This window comes from Camellia sinensis, chromosome 2 (genome assembly GCF_055761805.1).
Source record: "Camellia sinensis isolate YWXY chromosome 2, ASM5576180v1, whole genome shotgun sequence".
NCBI lineage: Eukaryota > Viridiplantae > Streptophyta > Magnoliopsida > Ericales > Theaceae > Camellia > Camellia sinensis.
Window position 1 is genome coordinate 100,715,081 of NC_138962.1, and position 23,831 is coordinate 100,738,911.

Consider the following 23,831-nt stretch of genomic DNA (forward strand, 5'->3'; position numbering starts at 1 on the left):
CATTCAATCAATCACATATCCATTTTGATAGCAATAACATTTTCGAAAGTAACGATAATTTGAACATATCTTTATAAGATTATTACTCACAGTGGTTTGCGGTGACACTTAGCCTCGACGTCCACCTAAACGTAGCACATAACAAAGTACAAATGGAATTCCATTTCATTTTAATTCAATTCTCTTTATGCGTCTCTAACTTATTGTATGATTAACGGAGTCCAAATGGTGCCTAAGAATGCTTGGAGTGGCATGAGGATGCAAATATGCACTTAAAAGAGTTGGTATATTTTGCTGAAAATAGGGCCTCTGCTCGAACGTGACTTCCTTCGCTGGAGCGGGGGTCCAAAAACAAGGGTTGTCGCTCGAGCGGTCTGCAAAAGTACTGGATACACGAATTTCCCGCCCAATGGTTGCTCGAGCAGAAGATTGAGAAAAAGGGGTCCTCGCTCGAGCGCCACTTTGGTCACTCGAGCGGACTGTAAAATTTTAGAAACTTCTGGGAGCTCAAATTCCACGCTCGAGCGTGGACTCCCTCACTTGAGCGGACAACACGAATTCTGGAATTTCTAGAACTGTGTTTGAAGTTCAAACTTGATATTCAAAGTCCCAAATCTTGGGTTTTTGGTACAAAAACATGGGAGATCGCTATATAACATGAAAACACTTCCAATTGAAACCATTTATTCAAAATCATGGCAAATTCTCAACCATTAACTTTAATTTCAAGTTGTAAAATAATGTTTAACTCAAATTGGATGCATATCTCTTCAAAACATATTCAAAACATGATCAAGTGGCATGAGAAGCATGAAGACATGGAGGATTCTCCAAATTAAGGTGTAAATGTGCCATGCATGTAGGATTTTCATGAATTCAAACTCAAATTATACATGCATGTGTGTAATTTAACTCCAATTCATCCTATTCATAACAACTCATGCTCAACCTTTTCAAATTCAATCTAATGATCCTATAACTCCATGAACTTAGTTTCTACATGGTTCAATTCTAAGAATTTAGGATGAATCTCATACCTATTGTGTGAATCCAAGTGTGTTATAGCTCCAACCCTTCAATCTTCTACAATTCTCTACAATCTCTTCTTCCTCTCTCTCTAAGTGTTGAGTTCAACTCTCCTCTCTCTCTCTCAAATCTCAGCCCAAGAGTGTATAAAATGAGTTTAAAGCTTAAATTGAGCCTTATATAAGATGTGATTAAGTTAGCCTAATTAAATGTGGTTAGGATTAATTAATTGGGCTTAACTCTAACTAATTCAATCAGTTTATTCTAATTATTTTGATCCAAATCAAATTTCAATTGAAGTCACCATAAAATTCTAAATATTCCAATTAGCTTATTGGGCTAGTCAATTTCAGCTTCTGAAGTCATCTAGGCTTTCAATTTCCGACTCTAAGTTATCGATTTAAACAGATATTCCATATATCAACAGATAATTATCTAATGAAACACATAATCACACAATCAAGCACATAATCATGCAATTAAACTTATTTAAATTATATAATGTACTAGTTTGGAGGTCAGGGTCGTCACATTAGCTCACCCTATGTAGAAAATAATTTTCAGGTGCTAATGATATGCCTCCACCAAGGACTTAGCTTGGAAGGACCGTGGAGCTAAAGGCCCACTTTTGTTTCTTTTGTTGTAATTATCTTTTGTACAAGCCTCGAGCTTTTGTAATTGTTTTGGACTTAATCCATTTGTTGTAACTATCCAATGTCTTGGAAAGATGTAGCCATTAGGGCATAAACTTATCTGTATTACCTTTTATCTCGATTCTCTCCTATATAGCATATGCTATAAATTCAGGATTTATGAATGTATATTCGCATATGTCGTCTTTTGTACGGTAAAGGTATATGAATGAAAGACTAATATTTCGCATGTTATGTCTTCTATTGGATATCATGGTATGGGATGTCATTGTTATTTCGGGACGTTATAGTGCATATCGGTTTTTGATTTATAAGTTAGAACACTCAAAAATACATGTAAATACTATTATTGAATCTAGGAATGCATGATTCTTTAAAAATGTGTTTCTTAATAAAACTGGACAAGAGACTAGCACTAACAAAAGATCTTATGATGCTATTGCTAGTCATGATTAAGAACAAGATCAATTATAAGGACAAGAGAAAGATCAAAATAAAGAAGATGAACCTAGGTGTAGAAAACGTGCTAGAACCTCAAAGTCTTTTGGTCCAAATTTTTGACTTTTTTGTTAGAAAATAAGCTTTTAACTTGTACAAAAACTATGTCCAGTCTTGAGGCTTCTTTATGGAAAGAGGCTGTAAATAGCGAAGTTGAATCCATCTTACAAAATCTCAGAGAATAGGTGGATTTGCCACCACGTTGTAAACCTCTTGGATACAAGTGGATTTTCAAGAGGAAAATGAAAGCGGATGGATCAATTGACAAATACAGGGCAAGACTTGTGGTCAAAGGTTACATAGACAAAAAGAAGGTCTTGATTATTTTGACACATATTCACCAGTTCCTAAAATAACATTCCTTAGAATGCTAATTGCCATTGCATCTTTGTACAATCTAGAAATTCATCAAATGGATGTGAAAATAGCTTTCTTAAATGGTGAGTTAAATGAAGAAATTTATATAGAACAACCAGAAAGATTTTTTGTTCTAGGGAAAAAAAAGAAAGTGTGTAAATTGATTAAATCATAATATGGTTTAAAACAAGCGCCAAAGCAATGGCATGAGAAATTTAACAATGCAATGATGTCAAATGGATTTAAAATTAATGAATGCGACAAATGTGTTTATGTTAAGAACACGAACAAATGTTTTTTTATAGTATGTCTTTATGTTGATAATATGCTCATCATAGGTAGTAATAATAACATGATTAAAACTACTAAGAAAATGTTGAATAAACATTTTGACATGAAAGACATGGGGATTGCTGATATAATTCTTTGTATGAAAATTACCAAAACATTAGAATGAAATGCTTTGTCACAATCACATTGTATTGAGAAAATACTTGACAAATTTAGCAAAGATTATAATCATCTTGCTAGAACATCTATGGATATTAATCTGTTTCTCTTTAAGAATGTACAGTAAAGTATTTCTTAATTAGAGTATGCCTAGATTATTGAAAACTTAATGTGCTTGATGAACTGCGCTCGTCTAGATATAGCCTATGCAATAAGTAAATTAAGTAGATATACGAGTAATCCAAGAGTAGAACACTGGAAAGCTATTATAAGGATTCTAAGATATCTCAGATTTACTTGTAACATTGGGCTATACTATACTAGATATCTAACGGTACTTGAAGGATACTGTGATGCAAATTGGATATCGGATACTAGAGACTCAAAATCCACCAATGGGTATGTCTTTACTCTTGGTGATGCGGCTATATATTGAAAATCTTCCAAACAAACTTGCATTGTTAGGTGTACTATGGAATTAGAGTTTAGATAAAGCTGGGAAAGAAGCAAAATGGCTTCATCACTTCCTTGAAGATAGTCCAATGTGACTGAAACCTATGTCTGCTATATGTATACATTGTGATAGTCAATTGACAATAGGTAGAGCACAGAGTCATATGTATAATGGTAAGTCACGACACATTCGTTGTCGACATAACACCGTGAGACAACTACTCTCTGGTGGAATTATTTCCATTGAATATGTGAAGTCTAAAGACAATATAGCGGATCCACTAACCAAAGGGTTAGTAAGAGAGTTAGTTGAGATTTTATCGAAGAGAATGGAACTTAAGCCTATTAAATAAGAGTTATCACAACGACAACCCAACTTAGTTGACTGGCGATCCCAAGATCTAGGTTCAAAGGGACAACCAAGTTGTGTATAACTCATAAGGATCACTAGGGAGTCAAACTTCTACCCATTTCTATGATGAAATAGCGATGTCTGCAGCGTGTTAGGATAAGCAATGCTTTTAATGATTCTCATATCTAGGAATACCTAATGGAGTATGGCAGGATACTCTTCATAAGAATCATCTATATGAATGTGAATTGGGCCGGTTCTACAAGATTTGTGAGGGCTACAATTCTCTAGAGCACTTATGAAGTACCAGGTTGTTCAGGGCCAAAATGAACACAATCGTGATAACCAAACTGTGTCTGGAAATATGCTAAGTGAGTTTTATTGTCTTGATTTACATGAATGGCTGAACAGTTAAAGACATCATGTTCACTGATTAGCTAGTACATCGGATAGTGTCTCACAAGAGAAGATTCAAGCCAAAAGCAACCTATCCTTTGCAGAATATCTCTGATTTCTATTCTCTCTTTAGAAACATCATGTTGTTGCATTTTCTCTTCGTCAATTCCATTCATGTGGGGGATTGTTGGAAAATTTAGTTTTATAGGCTTATTCTGAGCCAACTTTGAGCCCAAATTTAAGTGGAGCCCACACATCTTTTGAAGTGGGTCCAAGTGGTGACGTGTTCCTTGTCGTATGGCAAGTCATACGGTGAAGACGGTTTAGCAAAACCATTTATGGGTGAATGAGAAGTTAACGTCGTTTTCGGTTTCGTAAAATAGGAAGTTGAAGAGACAAATGTGGGTTACTTTGTTTTGGTTATCCTACATAGAAACAATAAGAGAGTTTGTAAGAGTATATAAGTTCTAAGTTGATATACTTGGGATGGGCCCCAAGGGGTACCCCAAGTTCTGTAAGGAGGGAAGTTATGAACAAAGTGGGTTTGACCCAAATCCACCGCACATGTGCATGAGCCGCCACCGTCATCCAGCTGAGAGAGATGCGTATGGGTTGTGGGTCGAGTCCTAACTTTGATTTTTTGGACAAAATTCCTTTGAAAATTTTCAAATTCTTGCTGGAAAATTTAAATTCCTAACGAATTAATTCAAACTTTTGTGCCAAAATTCGAATTCGAATTCGAACTTTTGCTTCCCGAAACAATGCCTCTCTGGTCACCTCTCTTCATTTTCTGGCAGTTCAAGATTTCACACTTGTTCAAAGGGTTTTTTGCCCTACCGAACAGACACCTCTTTGCCTATAAATACAAGATCCTCCAACAAATTCAATTCATCTATTTCCTTCCCTTTTTTTTTTTCTTTCTTTCCTGTATCTGTTCTTCATATTAGTTTATAGAAATTTAGAGAGTGCAGAACTCAGGTTCTGGTTTGCAAGACAGATTGTTTGTAGTGCTACTACAATCTGTGATATTGATCATTGTACTCCAAAACTTAGGTTCTGCATTGAATTGTTGCTTCCTGGAACAATGCCTCTCCAGTCGTCTTTCTTCATTTTCTGGCGATTCAAGATTTCACATTTGTTCGAAGGGTTTTCTGCCCTTCCGAACAGACACCTCTTTGCCTATAAATACAAGATCCTCCAACAGATTCAATTCATCTATTTCCTTTCCTTTTTTTCTTTCTTTCTTTCATATGTTCTTCATATTAGTTTATAGAAATTTAGAGAGTGCAGAACTCAAGTTCTGGTTCGCAAGATAGATTGTTTGTTATGCTACTACAATCTGTGATATTGATCATTGTATCCTGGGAGATAGACGCCAATAATCCGTGAGCACCTGTGCAGCGACAAATTTGTCTTAAGGACAGAGTGTCATGCGCTTGACTTGATCGTGTTTTTGCTATTCTAACTTTTCGATACAAGAACTTCTTGTAAGTAATTTATTTTCTTTATTTGAGTTTTATTTTATACACAGAAAATTGTTCCAATAGATATAAATTACTTTGATGCAAAAATTCATCAACTTAGTTGTCAAGTTTACCAAGTTGATAAGAAATCCAACATTGGAGTAAAAAATTAGAGAATCTTAAAAAGAACAAATTTTATGAGTTGCTAAGAGGCATTTCCAAGCAAAACTTTCTTTCGACAAAAGCCATGGCCAAGGAAAAATTAAGTTGTGAAAATGGCATGCTTGAGGGGCAATTTTTCAAGCCATTAATTGAAGAAGAAGACCAACTTCTTTTGCCAAAGGATATTGAGCATTTTAATGTTAACAATCCAATTGGAAGGTATGATTTTAAGTCAAATATGACAAAAAATGTTGAATAACCATCACAAAATGATGGTGAAAATTCAATTGGAAGACATAGTTTTAAGACAAACATAGCTAAATTTGATAAACAACCATCACAAAATTATGGTGAAATCCCAATTGGAGGGCATGATTTTTAGCCAAACAGGACTAAATTTTATGAACCATCACAAAATGATGGTAAAAATCCAATTAGGGGATATGATTTTAAACTAGACATGACTGAAAATTTTGAACAATCCACATTTGATGAATTTGAATTTTGTGATATTGCTAATTTTGTCAAAAAATTTAATTTTCTAAAGTCAATTGACATTATGATTTCTATCATCCAACAACCACAATAGCATTGTGGGTCACATCAAAAATTAATTTTGATGTAGTGGTTTACAAAAAGAAATTCAGAATTTTAATTCTATTTTTTATATAATAGTAATAGAGGAGTATTTCGATATGGCCACACAAAAAAAAAAATTATATATATATGGCCAATCGATTATAATTATCATAGTTTCTATTATGTATTTATGTTCATACAACTCCTCAAGAAATCAAGTGCTCTTTTTTAAAGAGTTGGTGGGGTATTGTTTGCACCATAAATAAATTTTTCGTCAATTATGACTAGGTTTAAATTTTCTATTACTTCTTCTTCTTCTTCTTCTTCTTCTTCTTCTTCTTCTTCTTCTTCTTCTTCTTCTTATTATTATTATTATTATTATTATTATTATTATGCAGGAAAATCTTGAAGGTTAAAGAGAAGTTAAGACAAGTTTTGAAGATTCGAGGGATAGAAGACACATGGCATTGTAAGAAAGGAGATTGAAGATTTCGGAAGTTAAAATTTCCATTGTAATAATGGCATTGTAATAATGGTCGTGCAGTTGCACAATGTCATGTATGTTCATAGATATTTGAATCTCAGTATAAAGGAATAACATATTATTACCATTTGATATGTGGTCATATCAGATTGTTTGAAAACAGCTAGTTAACAGTCCAATTCCTCGAGGATTTATTAGTTTCAGCTCCTCCTAATTCCAAAGTGACTATTACAGACCAATGTTCAACATAATCAAGACATGAACATGAATTACTCACAATGAAGAAAATGCAGATAAAAAACCAACATAACCCCCAGGGGTAGAACATTTAGTCAGAATACAGCCTTCTAAATTGCAAGTCATGGGTCCCTAAAGGCTAACATCTTATTTAGAGAAATTTACTAATTAAAAAATAAAATAAAATAAGCGAGAGAGAGAGAGAGAGAGAGAGAGAGAGAGAGACCAATATACCTATTACTCTGTCAGGAATGTATCTGAGAGTACAGCCCAAGCATGCATGCTCTCTCCTGAGTATCCTACCACCCAGAACTTGTCAGTGACCCCCACAGCATATGATAACTGTAACATATCCATAGCTGATGACTCAAGATTCCTGTTGGGATGGGGATCACTTAACCCAAAACCTGGAAGATCATAAGTTACCAGGCGAATGCCAATTCTTGCAGTAGTGAAGCCCTAAGCCCGGGTATTCTTATTTGCACAAAACAAATAAATGTGTGCAAAACATCAGCATGAATAGTTATTACTCATTAAGTTCCCCTATTTAGTTACTTTTCCAGAAGATTTGAGAATGAGATTATTGTACCTGCAGGTCGGGATGAAAGAAAAGGATGTGTACTGATGATAGAAAATCTAGCTCTGTCGCCCGGAACACCTTGGTCCTAATAGGCCAAGTGTCTACCATCCGGTAGTAATACACGACTAGCATCAGGAGGATGTATATACAATCTCTTTAACAATGAACTGCTAGTCTTATGTCCAATATTTACACTCAGTGCTGCAGATTCAAGAGCTGTGTCAGTGTTACAATTAAAAAAACGCATTGCATGTGTAGACAATTGTTCATTTATTTTCCAATTGGAACTCTTGCAGATAATATGGAACACTTAAACACCATACAAATACTATATGAAGAAAAAAATAAACACTGGAAAATTATTTTCTTGACATTTTGTAGCTCCACTTCTTTTGTAAATCGGATCAAGAAATAATGGTCTCTAGATATGCATATATTAACCAAACAAACTACTTATTCTACATTGTATATTACCATATGTCAATTTCAGGTTACTATGTTGGTCTCCACTGAATTGGCATCCACTTTTAGTCCTTCAATTCTATTCAGTCCTTCTGAAAACCAAATTTATAAAAATGTAAAAGAGAAACATCAGCCAAAATAACACATGAATTTATGGGACAACTAAATTATGAAATCAACCAAAAGAAACACATATATATACTAATATATAAAGGCAGCAATCCAATTTGATGTAGACCTCATTTTGAAGCTATGTCATGCTAAAAATGAATCCATATTAATTACTTTGGAAAAATTAACATCATCCTGAAAACTACACCCACCCCACCCATAAATCTCTAATGTCTCATATAACTCCTTCCAATTACACTGTCCAAAAAAATAAAAATAAAAAACTCCTTTCAGTTATAACTTCATCAATCCAAACTGATGCTAATTTAGGGTAATAAAAAAACAGAGATTAAAATTCAACATGCTAATTTAGGGAAAAAAAACAAGAGAATCTGAAGCGATGGTGCTCACCTTGGTAGATGATGGTGCTCACTTTCCTCACTGAACGAATCTGAGATTGAATCACCGAGCTTTGAAATCGAGAGAGAACTTCGAAATCGCCGAACGAATCTGAGATTGAATCACCGAGCTGAAGAAGGTTGAACTTCGAAATCACGTTCAATCAATCAATAGATCTTCAATCGATCGATCTGATCTAGATAAAACCTAGCAAACCTGAATCGAATGATTCCATCAGTAAGTATCATCTTCAATCGAGCTTGACTGTGAGAAGATAGAGATAAGACTGATCAACACTTACCATGAAGAAAGACCTGCGAACTCGAACATGAACTAGAGATAGAGATAAGACTGATCTGCGAATCGAGAGAAACGAAAGGGTTTGAAGCAAGAGAGAGTGATTTAAGCTTCGATGGATCTGAATCAGGTTTTGTTCAGATCGGGGCTTCGATCTGAATCTTTTTTTATTTAAGCTTCGATGGAGAGGGTTGAGAGAGAGAGATCTGTGCGCATGTGTTAAGGGTTGAGAGCTCTGATTCAAAATAAGGTTTTCACAGAAAGGGGCGCGTGTGGGTCACCACATTCGGAGGCGTTTTTAAACGCCTCCCATTATAAAACGGTGTCGTTTTGTTTAATAGAATATGCAGCGTTTTTAAAACGCCGTTAAATACTAATAATTGTGACGTTTACAGAAACGTCGTTAAAAAAACGCCATCAAATCACCCTTTTCCTGTAGTGAAAGTAGTTATTTAGGTGGTGGTTAATGGAAGTTTTTCCTTCATTTTTTCTATAAATTGCCATTAATGGCTCTATTGTAAGACACTAACAAATCAATACATGATTTGATTTCTATTTCTTTTCTATCCTAGGAGTAAATCTAATCTACATAGGAGTAGTTTAAATTTAGATAGGAGTGGTTTTAATATACTTTACTTGTATTTGATTGTTCATTCAATCATTTATATCATCATCTTCTTCTTCTCTCTTTCTCTTTTTCGTTTGTACTGCCATTATTTTTATTCCAAGGAAGTCCTTGAACTTTCAAGGCATAAATCTCAACACAATTGCTTAATCATTGTGTTGTTTGGTGAAATTTTAGTTAAGGCTTTATCGATCTTAGCCTAACAAAACTTTTACTAACAGTAGCGACTGATGTGTATGCAATTTAAGTAAACTAAAACAATAAATAAATAAAAAATAACATATGCATACATATTATGTGTGTCACGACCCAAACCCGGCCCTATGGGTTTAGCACCGTAACCGGCCAGTAATCCGAGATTACCGAAGGCCTGCTTAACAGTAATACAGTAAAACAGAGTACAGGGCCTGGCGGAAGCCAATACAGTATTTAAACAATGTCCAATGAGCTGTGACGGTCTGTATGCCAAAAAGATTTTTTTTTCATGCATTCATACATACACAAACAGTACAGTCTATACAGAATTTACAGTCACACAGTACCGGGACCTAATCCCTTGATAACAGTACGGTAAACATTCAGTCTATACAGAACAGTTAGACAGTATGAAGACAGGCGGGGGAAAACAAACAAAACACCCCCAAGCCATAGCATGGCAACTCGGAACCTCGCAGTGAGGCACAAAGGCTGGCTTGACAAAACTGGAGTTACCCTGACGCTCCTAGCTCCGATCTGGTGCCTGTACACCTACATATATATATGAGCAGTGAGCTAAAGCCCAGTGAATAACATAAAGCGTAAAGGGGTTTAGAATGAATGTCCTTACAGTAATGAAAACAGTTCAATTCAATCAGTATTTCAGTTGTTCAGTACAGCAAACAGTCATATGTGGTACATCCATTAGCATAACAGTAACAGTAGGTCTTAAAAGACCGAACAGTAATGATGGCCATCAGTCAGTAAACAGTAGTGGTTCCACGAGGGAACCGACAGAGATCTCTGTAACAGTAACAGTAACAGTAAACAGTAGGTACTAAGGATGCCACAGTACAGTTCAGAAATAAAGGACATACATTCATTCAGTAATACCAGTTCAGTAAACAGTTCAGTTCAGTATTCAAAAGATATCAGTTGAACATATCTTTACACAATTGTTACTCACAGAGTTCGGGCTACAGTATGCTAGAGCGTGTCTCCCCAGTCGCCAACCCTACACAGTTAACAGGTTGAACACACACTAAGCTACACAGTTGGGAAAGATAACAACTTAATCCCTAATGCCTCGGTGTGTTCTACATCTATATCCTCGACAAGATGCCTTAAACTAGGCCTAAAAATGCCTAGAATGGGATGAGGATGCAAAGATGCACATTTAAAAGCATTTTCAGGATTTTCAGAAAAACAGAGTCCCGCTCGAGCGCAGGTTTCCCCGCTCGAGCGTACAGGCAAACAAAGGTACACGCTCGAGCGTAAATTTTCCCGCTCGAGCGTACTGTAAAAGTACTGGATGGGTGAAATCCCCACTCGACGCCCGCTCGAGCTTGAGACATGACTCCGCTCGAGCGCCCAATCCTCCGCTCGAGCGGACTGTAAAACAGTGCAAGATGCTGGAAGCTCGATTTTCCTGCTCGAGCGGCATTTCCACCGCTCGAGCGGAAGTGCGAAATCTGGGAAACCCAGATTGCACCTCCAAGCTCAAAACCAAGTTCAAAAGCATCAAAACTCGACCTCTTGGGCTAAATTTCCAGAAAACACATGTGAACTCATAGTTAAACATGGTTCAAAACTCAATTTGAGAAATCAAAGCCCAAGGGTGTTTTATTCAAACCCAATTTCAAGAACAATATGAACATGCAACATGCATGAATTCAAACCATTTTGAAGCTCCAATGTGATGCTCTAAGGAGCCAATTCTTTTCAAAACATGGTGAAAACATGGACCATTACAAAATTATGAACATGCATGTAACCTTTTTCCATGAACTCAACTCAAAATCCAACAATACTAACATGCATGCAAAGATTGAGCTTCAATTCACCATTAATGGACCAATTCATGACTTAGCTCTACAACTAGACATGAACCATGCAAGAACCAGTTCAAACACAAGAATGAGAAGATAAAATCCTTACCTAGAGCTTGTATTCAAGGTTTAGGAGTCCAATTAGGCAAATCTCCTATGATCTCTTCAAGCCTTTCAAGCCAATTCTCTAGAACAATTCCACTCTCTCACTTCCTCTCTCTCTAGTTCGGTGGTGTGCTCAAAATATGGCTGAAGAAATGTGTTTTGATTCAAGTATAAGGCTCAAGTGTGTGTATGAGATAGTGGCCCACTCAAGGGCAAAACGGTAATTAAGTCCAACTCTTTAATTAGCTTATTTTAATCTAATTTAATCATACCTAATCAGTTTTCAGATAATTATACTATAAAATTACATTAATTATGAGGATCATAAAACACTGACCAATTCCGGATTCGGCCGCCGATAAGGCCTTCAATTAGCAGTTTAAACATATAAGCATGAACAGATAATCATACAGTCAAACAGATAGAATGCAATTCAAACAGATGTATTCATTTAATTCAGTTTAAAGTTCGGTCAGTCAGTTCAGTACCTTAATCAGTTCAATTATCAGTCAGTTATCAGTCATTATCAGTTCCGTTTAGCAGTAATCGGTGATTATCGGTAATCAATCAGTCATTAATCAGTAAACAGCATGAGGGTTGTTACAATGTGTTACTTATATGGTAAGAATTTTCTTTACCACACCAAAAGTCTGAGTTTCGAGTCTTATCCACCCCTAGCATAAAGAGAAACAAGACTTCAGGCTACTAAGTTTAGTCTTCACATATGTAATACTACAATAATCTTCTACCATTTGATCAAAAAATAAAAATATATATGTACAAATTACACTGATAGTCCCTGTATTTAAGTCTTTGTATCATTTTAGTTTCTATAATTTTAATTAAATCGATTTCAATTTTGAATTTATAATTTTGTCTCAATTTAATCTAATTACTTACAATTGTTAACATTTTTTAATAAAAAAATATCCACATAAGTGACATTATGTCATATTTTTTAAGGCAAAATTATAAACTTGTTCAACTCAGTGACAGTGAGTTAACCAATTTAGTGATATTTTTCATCAGAAACACTAACCGTGTTATCAATTGAACCAAATTGATACAAAATTTAAAATTAAGAGTTAAAATTGAGTTAATTGAAAGTGTAGTGACCAAAATAACACGAGGTAAAATGTAGGGACTATTAGTGTAATTTTTCCTATTTGATTTAACTCTTTTTCTTCTCTTTTTGTGTGGATGAGGGAGACACAAACCCAAGTCAAAGGATCACAAATGAAGTAGAAAAACAAATTTCTGGTAAAGTATTGAGCTCTTTGTATTTGTTGTTTGTGCGATATTGTATGTTCTACTGTTATGGAACTATAGTTGAATTAATTTGATGAACACATCCATGACTTGAATTTTATGGAACTATAGTTCAACTGAATTTTACGGAAGCTTTCAACCATATTTCTTGTAACATTGACAAAATATACAAACTTCTTGCTAAGAAAACAACCATATTTCTGTGATATGGAATTGTTGTTGTTGACACACGAATTGGCGCATGTTCATCCCACGTCGACTAAATAATGAATAATTCAATTCGTTCGTAGCCAATTTGCAATGACCCCACCACCCGTTGCCTTTCTCCTCTCTCTCCTATTGCCCCTGTCCCTCCATTGACCCCTCTCCTTCCCGCCACCCTCGACACTCGGCAAACTCTCCTCATCCCTTCAATCCCCTCTTTCTCTAACTCCCCCTCACAAGTTACGATTGGACTATCCATGCGAGTTCTATTTTTTTCATGTAAGCCCTACATAATTATTCAACAAAATGCCAAGCAAACATTAATTTTATCAAAAAATCTATAAAACAAAATAACTTCACTAAAATTCTTACTGAATGCACATTTTGCCAAGCATGATTGGATGTTCAAAAAATGAGCTCACAACACCAATATTTGAGAAACTAATCATGGTCAGCAACATGTCCTTTTGTAAGATTTTAGTAAAATTATGGGTTTGTAGACTATATTATACACAAGTTCCATACAAGGCTGACATGGTATTAACATTTTTATAATTATAAATCCCTGTCATGAATCTGTTTACTTTAAATTAATGAATAAAAATGAACCATATCATCATTCTATAAAAAGTAAACAAAATATGCTTTTATACCATTACTCAGTTCTCTACAATATTAGTCCAGTTCTTAGAATGCAAATCAAACCAATCCTTATCGTTCCAGTAAATCATAACCCCTTGCATTCACATTTCCTTGTAATATACTACTACTGAAATCTATATTATTATAGCAAAATATTACATATTAGCTACACACAAACAATCCATCACTGAATCTTCACCCACATACCAGAACTTGGTATACTAGCATGCACAACAAACAACAGATAGTAACCTGGTGGTGCAATCTCAGCTGTTGAAGGCCCTATTGTAGTTACCCTATACTCCTCTGACCCGACACAGTATAGTTCACTCGTCTTCAGCACCACCATTCTTTGGTTCATACCAAACGAATGCGTCGTAAACGACGGTGCAACAATTCTCACCGATACAACACTCAGTTTCAGGAACCTCAGCACCGTGAAAGCAACCCAAAATGACTGCATATACCTGAAACTCTCATTGATATTCATAATTCTGGGACGTATTGGGTCGTACTCGGGTCTCAAGTAGGGCGGTGAATAGGCTTCCAAGCTCAAGTCTGTTGTACCCCAGTGAAGTTGTAGTATGGATGTGGGTTGCTTCCTCCAACTAAAACACGACCATCAGTTAGCAAAACAGCACTCGAATGGTACATTCTTGGCCTTGTCGCAGGGGACATGACTGAAAACCGGCTGTCCTCAACCCCGTGGGGCTTGTAAATCACCGGTCGGGTAACCGGGTTTTGCCCAATTTCCCAACCCGCAGTACCTGATCCGGCACCATTGATGATGACCACGTCGCCGGTGGGAAGAAGTATCATGTCACTCATCACACGAGGCATCGGCATGTCCTCCGTGGCCCAACTGGGATTTTCATCCGTGACCTTTATGCGTCCGCATGAGCGACTCGCAGCATCAAAGATCCCTTGTTTAGCCCTGGAGAATGCACCATGGGGTGCACCGCCGCATACCATAACCTCAGCCTCAATGGGCTCGTTTTCATCTATGGGGAGCAACACGGATGAACCTGAGCTAGGATAGTTTCGAGGATCATCGACGGTTATTGAAGGGAACTCTCTAACAACACGATGTTGCTTGTAATCTAGAGATATAGCTCTTGTGTTGGCAAAAATAAACAAGTTTCCATCTGGCAATAGGTGTACAAATGGGTACAAGTTGTTCTCATCATCATCTCTAGTCTCTCTGAGAAATTCAAGCCAGAAAGAAGATGAAGATTCAGAGTTTCTAGGGTAGAACTCGTAGTTAAACTATCTCCTTCCACCGATGATGATAATCCGACCATCTGGTAGTCTTTGATTTGTTGCATACCATCTACGCTCCGATAGATAACCGGGAAACTCAACCCAATCACAGGACTCATCATTGCATGGGGCTAACGTGCGCACTACATGATCACCGTCATTGTAGCCTCCGGTCTAGACTAGCGTTCCATCGGGGAGGACAGAACCAGAGGAGCACCACGTATCAGTCTCTACCATTAGTGGCCGAAAAGTGTTAGTGCCTGTGTCATAGAGTAGAGAGTGAGCAGTGCAGTCATTTTTTAGGACATTATCGGAAGGGTCATACTGGCAGCGGCCATAGGGGAGAGAGAGATTAGAGGGGCCAAAATCAGTCCTATCAAACATGACAACCTTGTTGTTATGTAGTAGTTGCATGTGCATAGCAGATATGCCAATGCTTGCGTGCAAGAGACACCATTCGCCTTCACGGCCAATTTGACACATGGCCGGAAATGGATTGAGGAGGAGGAGGAGGAGGAGGATGAATAACAATACTAGTAGAAAGAAGGTGACCATTTTGGTGAGAGAGAGCAGTGTGTATATGGGTAGGGAGAGGGAAAATAGGGTTTTGGAAATCTGTTGTTGAGTTCTTGGTTAGAGATGAGTAGGGTTGATGGTGGGAATGGGTATTGATACGAGTTTCTATGTGTATATTATATACTTAATAATTGTTATATCTAATTAAACTAATAATAATAAGGGTTATAACAAGTAGAAGTTTTCAAGTAAAGATTTAAGAACACTTGGGGGATGAGCATCAAACAAGGGAGGCATTCAAGAATTGCATTAGAGGTCAAAAGAAGTGAACCCAAAATTGAGGGTCACTTCCTTTCGGAGTGTAGAAAGTATAGGGAAGTGAAGCTTGGAGTGCTACTCTTAAGCTTTTGGACTCATGGAATTTGTGTGAAAATCATGTAGGCCCCTCTCTAAAACAATAGTTAAATTCCATAAATATATATATATATATATATAATATTTTAATATTGATGGTTACACCTACATCCCAATATTTTCCCAATATTTCTGTAAACAATTTTGTTTCTATTTCATTCAATTTCCCTTATTTTTCTTTGTTTTCCACAAATTTAAGATCTAAACACAACCTTAAGGGGTCAACTGAGGAACTCCAATGACTCTAGACATTAATTGTTCCAACACTCTCAACTATATACATATATATATATATATATATGTATATATATTCAAGCCAAGTACAATGAATGGACATTGAGTAGAAAGCATATACATAGAAAGCAAACTTTTTCATGTATGATGCTTTAGAACCTATACATGAGAGGAAACCAGTCTCAACTCTCCAGTTACACAACAAGCACAACTTAATTCCTTCTACCTTTTGCCAAACTAATAGCTCTATAAAAATGACATATTGACACAAATAGAGGCAAAAAGTATGGGATAAAAAAGAGGAAATAAAAAAGTACAAATAAACAGGGATTATAAATATTGACGGTTCAACCTAGTTCCTTCTACCTCTGCTCCGCCTAGAGGCAACTACTGTCCTTCCATCTTCTACATTCGATTGGAACTCTGAAGCATCGACTTCTGAATCATTGTCCCTTATGCTATTATCATCGTTGCCCATCACTGATAGCGTGGTGCATAATGAGGAAGCAAACAAAAAAATATAAAAGCACAAACGAAAAAATATAAAAGCACAAACGAAGTGTAATATACAACAATAGTGATATCTTCCATCTAACAAGCATGTTGAGCAAATTTCAACTAGAAAATTTTCATCATGGTGGTTGGTAATATTATAAGAAGATGACATAAATCTAGGCTTGTAGCCACTTCAAATTCTTCAATTGGTGTTTCTTCCTTAAAATAAGGTATTGCAGAGAAATGATTCTCCCATACTGCAAAAGAGTCTTTTCACCACCAAGCTTAGCAAAAAGTTTTTACCAGCTTTTTGCATTTAACATGATTCATGTTGTTACATGAAACATAACTAATTTCTACTAGAAATGCTAGGAACCATGAAAAGTTACCCCGAAACGAGTTGTATGGTGTAGATTTAAAGTGGGTTGAATGTGGGCACACCTCGAATGATTGTGATATCCATAGATGTATTTGTCTGGGTAATTTTCTGATTTTTTTTTTTTTTTTTATGGGTTTGTGGTATTGTTGAATTTCTTCATGCAACCAAGTACTACATAATACATGTCGCTATATATTGTAGTGCAAAAAGTTTTTGAGTATGACAGGGTACATAATGACATTTGAATGAAATCTTTTATCCTACTTTCTTTTCCTATATTCATTCATAATTTATTATCCTTATATATGACATACAAAAAATGTATCTAATTTATATAGTTTGTATGTGTCCCTCACATGCCGTGTCTACATTTTTTGAAAATTTCCATATTAGCATGTCCATGTAGTGTCCATGCCCATGCCCATGCCCATGCCCATGCCCATGCTTCTTAGCTACTAAAAGGTATTATCAAATGATGCCAATCTATAATAATTGTTCCACTATGTTTATTTCATTTGGAAATATTTCATCATTCCCTTATCGAAATACTCCATAAACAGAACAAACATGAAAAACAGCTCAACAGAAATAGTGAATTACACTCATTTATCAGGTATAAAACATTTTCGGTCAAGGAAACACTATAATTACCTGTCGGATATGAAGAACAACACCTCTCAGAGGATTCGTTTCCTTTAGTATTTGAATTGACTTATAGTTACCTTCCAAAACACTCTTCATGCATAATCATTCATTTCTCTGCTATCTGCATAAAGTTGTTTAGAAAGAACTCTGCCAAACAACCAATTAGCAAAGGTCACAAAACTGAAAACAAATGCATATAATTTGCAAAGGAAACAAATTGGGAATGAAAGATATAAATGAGCAAGAAAATGGTTTGGGGAGGGGGGTTTGAAATGAATTGGCTAACAAATACATGAAGCCATTACTATTTGTTATCATTATAATAGAATGAATGTGGAAAATATAATTTGCCTCTGTTCATTAATGGTATACACAGCTTAACCTCTTCTTCAGCAATTATATCATTATCATTTATAAAAGGCTAAGCCAATACATACTTGGAGTACATTGGGTTCAATACTATAAGAAATCTGGATGACAAAAATTTTGATCTTTGGCCCTTTTGAACTACAATTTCTTGTATTATTATTTTTATGACTAATAAACAAAAATAATGAAGGAGGAAACAGAAACAATTACACTAGTATACTTAAGACCACTCGACCTGCAACCAATGGCATAGCCAGAATCTTAGTTCACCAAGGTCATATTTAACAAGTATCATCAATATTATTATGTCGGATTTGAGTTCTACACAATCTATATCAAAATTAATTTTCATATAATCCATTGTAATTTTATATATTTTTAATCACATCAGCAAAAGTAATTTAAATTTGTCAAATTACATATTAAACTAAAAGTTGGGACATTAATACTATTGCTTCAACAAAAATTAAGCAGATCTACACTTACACAATTGTTCACAATGAGTTTTATTTTTTCAAAATCATTATATGATAACCTTATTACTTATGCTATCAAACACATTTTTTCAATCTATATATTCATGAGAGGTAATTTATTAATAAATTAGGCCGAGCTAAGGAAGAGGCTTCTTTGGAAGTTGGGCCGCACATCGGACCGAGATAGGAGCTGCTGTTGCTCGGTCTAAAAACCAATGAGCTTAGGCCAAGTGAAGTTTGAACCGAGCTATGGGGCTGAGGTGTTTGGGCTTCACAAATTGGACCTCGCCCTTGTTAGCCAGGTCAGAGATTGCTGAAGTTAACATAGTCTAAACAGACAAAACTGAGGTAACATCAATAACGAGGGCCGAGCTATGTGTAGCTTGGCAGGGTGGCATTCATTAGATCGGCTTCCAATCAAACGATCCGAATGGCAGGGGACCGAGATAAGTCAGTTTGGTCAGGAATATATAAACCGAGGTAAAGGGTTCAACCATCTCACTTGGCTTGCAGTGATGAGACTCCTAGTAGGACTCTGCTAAGGAGAGTTAGAGTCCTACTGGGATTGTGCAAACCATCTTACTTGGTTGGTAGTGAGTAGGAGTGTGACTCCTAGGAGGACTCTGCTAAGGAAAGTAGAGTCCTACTAGGATCGTGCAAAACCGTCTCACTTGGTTGGTAGTGAGTAGGGTGTGTGATTCCTAGGAGGACTCTCACAGGGCTCAAGTCCACACCCTTCTCAAAGCCCTGATAGACAGAGGCGGAATATGGATCCTCAGTTTCTCGAAGATCGCGTAAGGGAGCAAGACGAAGTAATAAGAAGAACGTCGGCTGACATAGAGTCTATGAAGAGCAAGATAAAAGGCAAAGGGGTGGCAGCAAAAGAGGGGCGCAAAGGTAACACACACTCTTGCCACTCAGAAGATCGTGACAGACAAGTCACACCATCAGAAGCTGAATGTAGAAGCCTCAGGTCGGGCTATACACAATCAAAGACTTCCAGGACACGCTACTCCAGGCCTAAGAGAATGAAGACTGAAAGAGCTCAAAGGAGAGAAGACACTCAGGCGCGCACCAAGGTAGAGTCCAGCACAATAGCGAGGTCGGATGAAACACCTTCGGCAAAAAGTTAACACGGTCGATAAGAAGGACCAACCAAGAAAAAAATCTTAAAGTGGGTTGGCAGGATTGGCCAACTCTTTCTAACAAGTCTTTGCCCGACTGGGGGGCAATCAAGAAGCATAGTTGGCCGGAATAACCAACTTTGCACTCTCTTCAGCTAAGATTAGGATCGGGGCTGAAGAGGTTGGCCGGAAAAACCAGCACTTCTCCTAGGCCAAGATAAGGATCGAGGTTGCAGGACGTTTGGCAGGAATAACCAAACACTTCGCTCCAGGTTGGCAGGAATAACCAACTTTGAGCTCTCTTCAGCTAGGATCAGGATCTGGGCTGAAGATGTTGGCTGGAAAAACCAACACTTCTCCTAAGCCAAGATAAGGATCTAGGCTGCAGGAAGTTGGCAGGTTTGACCAATAAGTCTTTGCCCGACTAGGGGGCAATCAAGAAGTTTGGCAGGAATGGCCAAGCATTTAGCTCTTCTTTAAATCGAGATAAGGATCCGCGCTGAAGAAGGTTGGCAGGAATAACCAACATTTAGCTCTCTTAAGCCGAGATAAGGGTCTAGGCTGCAGGAAGTTGGCCAGTTTGACCAACAAAACTTTTTTGGAACTCTTTGGCTAGGATGATGGTTACCTCGGCCAAAGAAGGTTGGTAGGTATGACCAACCAAATTTTTGAACTCTTTGGCCGGGATGATGGTTACCTCGGCCAAAGCAGGTTGGCAGGTATGACTAACAAAATTTTTGGAACTCTTTGGCTGGGATGATGGTTACCTCGGCCAAAGCAGGTTGGCAGGTTTGACCAATAAATTTTTGAACTCTTTGGCCGGGATGATGGTTACCTCGGCCAAAGCAAGTTGGCAGGGTTAGCACAAAACCGAGTTAGTCTGCTCGGCGAGATACAGAAAGAACGACTCGCCATATGATTGCAAACTCGAAGGATATATACGTTGAAGACAAAAAAGCAGGGCTATTCAAATTTTTGGCATGACGGTGGTAACAGGAGAACGAGGATATTGGGGGCATGCCATGTATCTTGGGAATGACGTCGTACCAGATTTTTTGGAAGGACATGTTGAGCAACTAACAAGACTTGTTGGGACTGAACGAGTTGTGAGACCGAACAAGCTTCTCTAGTTCGGCAGAGTTGAGCGTTTTTAGCTCGGCTAGAGGAAAGTAATTCCAATCATGCTGCGCAGATGGAATTAAGGGGTAATTGAGAGGGTAATTTATTAATAAATTGGGCCGAGCTAAGGAAGAGGCTTCTTTGAAAGTTGGGCCGCACATCGGACCGAGATAGGAGCTGCTGTAGCTCGGTCTAAAAACCAACGAGCTTAGGCCAGGTGAAGTTTGAACTGAGCTATGGGGCCGAGGTGTTTGGGCTTCACAAATTGGACCTCGCCTTTGTTAGCCCGGTCAGAGATTGCTACAGTTAGCTTGGTCTAAACAGACAAAATCGAGGTAACATCAATAACGAGGGCCGAGCTATGTGTAGCTCGGTCGGGTGGCATTCATTAGATCGGCTTCCAATCAAACGATCCGAATGGCAGAGGACCGAGATAAGTCAGTTTAGTCAGGAATGTATAAACCGAGGTAAAGGGTTAAGCCATCTCACTTGGCTTGCAGTGATGAGACTCCTAGTAGGACTCTGCTAAGGAGAGTTAGAGTCCTATTAGGATTGTGCAAACCATCTCACTTGGTTGGTAGTGAGTAGGAGTGTGACTCCTAGGAGGACTCTGCTAAAGAAAGTAGAGACCTACTAGGATTGTGCAAAACCATCTCACTTGGTTGGTAGTGAGTAGGTGTGTGATTCCTAGGAGGGCTCTCATATGGAGAGTTGGAATCCTACTAGGAATGTGTCAAGCAGAGTCTATAAAAGCTTATGACCTGACCTATGTACAGGTATCCCAATTCTTACTCTAGAATACACAGAGCTTATTGTCTATTGTCTAGTTGCTGACTTAGGCATCAGAGGGGTTTCCGGCACCACCCGCCGATTAGCTCACGTTTGTGTTTTCAGGTAGCAAAGCAACATTGTTTGGAGGAGTGCAAACTTGATCAACAGGATCATACGAGAAGAATTATTTCGTGCTCGTACAATTCAAATAATCATTCATTCAACCATTGCTCTCTGAATCCAAAAAAAAAAAAAAAAAATCACTCATTCGGTTACATATTTGATTTAAACTGCATCGCCACTAAAGATCGTTTCACAGTTGTAATTGTTACTGGTGGAATCAATGACAATTGTACTTGTTATTTTCATTGCACTTTTATATAAAAAAAATAATTAAAAAAATCAAAATTTGTATTCTAATGTGCATTGTGTAATTTTATAAAATAAAAACAAATTTTAGAGCATATTGATAATGCAATAGAATAAGAATAACAATTATTTTGTTTCTCTAATTTCACTGGGTTCAATTTGTAAAATCTCAAATATTTTTGATAAATTTTTACCTTGTTTTAAGAAAATTTGAAAATTGAGTGGTGACACCACTCATTGTCAGGAGCTGCATGAAAAAGCCAACAACTCCAAACATAGCTAAATAAAAGCAACATTCAAATGTCCCTAACAACCTGGATAAGGAGATAATTCACCAACTCTCCTGCCCCTTGTACATGCAACACCAATCAATCATGTGCTCTATGTGTTGTCAATCCTCTCAACAATACCTCAATTTTGTTCTTAAGAATGATTACCACCAACCAACATTGAAAAAATAATGAAAACTGATACCCAAAAATGCCAATGAGACAAAGCCAAAGAGTTAATTGAATTACTATGACTAGCTTTTGGGGGGTACTTCTAACGCATTGAATTAAAAAGAAAAAGAAAAACCCATCAAACATTTTAGGTGAAATAATAAAAAAAAATACCTTCGGGTTGGTTGAGGGAAGAGAAAATATCATAAGCGAGTTGTTGGGGCTTTTGAGGAGAGAGAGTCAGGGCCACCACAATCGTTCTCAAAGGCCATATGAAGGGCAGTCCACGCTGAGAGAAGCAAACCGATGCCTTGTTGAAGATAAGAAGCGTTCTCTGTTGAAAGTTGGGTCACCTTTTACAGGATGATGATCCATTGGAAACTCTCTCTCTCTGTCCTCTCTCTCTCTCTCCCCCTCTCTCCAAAATTGTAGCCTTTTAGTTTTCAGGTAGTAGCCTTTTAGTTTTCAGTCAGTTGCCTAGGATAAGCTGAGGAAGTTGGGTCAGGGTGTCCTGGAGACCCGAAAATCCAGAAAAACAAATCAACAAATTCATGGAAATTGGGTCGGTTCAGCTCTGCCAATAAAATTAGGATTAACAATAATGTTCTAGACCCCTTTTCTCCCACTCCTTTGACCCCCTCTCAACATGATTGGTCAGTTTTTTTTTCTTTTCCTTCTCCTTCAATCACCACCCGCCACGTGCCTGTGGGGGTGGTGGGGGTGATGATTGAAGGGGGGTCTCAATCGTGACCCTTAGGATTAATTACTCATAATTCAGGAATTGTACTCCATTTCGTCTCAAAATTTTTTATTTTATGTAGACCCAAAATTTTAAGATTTTTGTTTTTTCTTTTTCTTTCTCTTTTTGATATACATTCGCTAGCGACTATTGATTGGGTTTACCGATAACCACCAACTTCTTACTTTGCTCTCATTGACAGTGAAAGAGATGGATTTCTGACAATATTCTTGACATAAATCTATTCAAATTTGGCCAAGATTACAAGACAAGACGTACATAATGTTTAGATTTAGAATAATCTGAGTAAATCTACATCACATCCGGCTAGATATGAACCAAAAATGGTTGTCATAATACAATCCTCTATTTTTGTCTCTCTTTCAGTCTCTAGGTTTTATTTTTTTTAATTTTTTTTTTCTGTGCTACACACTTCTCTTTTCTTATTTAATGGAAAATTTTTTCAAATTCTGAACAAATATTTTTTGAGTTTTAGTTACAAGAGATGAAAACTGAAAAAAATTTACACTTCTGAAGATACATTTATGCTTCTTTTTTTTTTATAATGATTTTAGCCTTTTTTTCACTTAATTAAAACAGCAATAAAAATTTAGCAAATATTGACAAATAGAAAAGTTAAAAACCCTTAGAAA

General features: G+C 37.0%; 1 long non-coding RNA gene, 1 other non-coding gene and 1 pseudogene across 2 annotated transcripts; all 3 read right to left on the reverse strand.

The window, feature by feature from the left end:
* Positions 1-6,989: 6,989 nt before the first annotated feature.
* LOC145820231 (uncharacterized) lies at positions 6,990-9,395 on the reverse strand. Its single transcript, XR_014361414.1, has 6 exons — positions 8,964-9,395; positions 8,675-8,878; positions 8,165-8,244; positions 7,700-7,891; positions 7,345-7,584; positions 6,990-7,098 (listed from the first exon to the last, which is right to left on the reverse strand). It is a non-coding gene; the product is annotated as an uncharacterized LOC145820231 (long non-coding RNA).
* A 4,533-nt stretch (positions 9,396-13,928) lies between these two features.
* Positions 13,929-15,600, reverse strand: LOC145820230 (aldehyde oxidase GLOX pseudogene; annotated as a pseudogene).
* A 1,013-nt stretch (positions 15,601-16,613) lies between these two features.
* On the reverse strand, positions 16,614-22,838 carry LOC114318784 (uncharacterized). Its single transcript, XR_014361415.1, has 3 exons — positions 22,614-22,838; positions 17,778-17,918; positions 16,614-16,732 (listed from the first exon to the last, which is right to left on the reverse strand). It is a non-coding gene; the product is annotated as an uncharacterized LOC114318784 (transcript).
* Between the last annotated feature and the right edge of the window lie 993 nt (positions 22,839-23,831).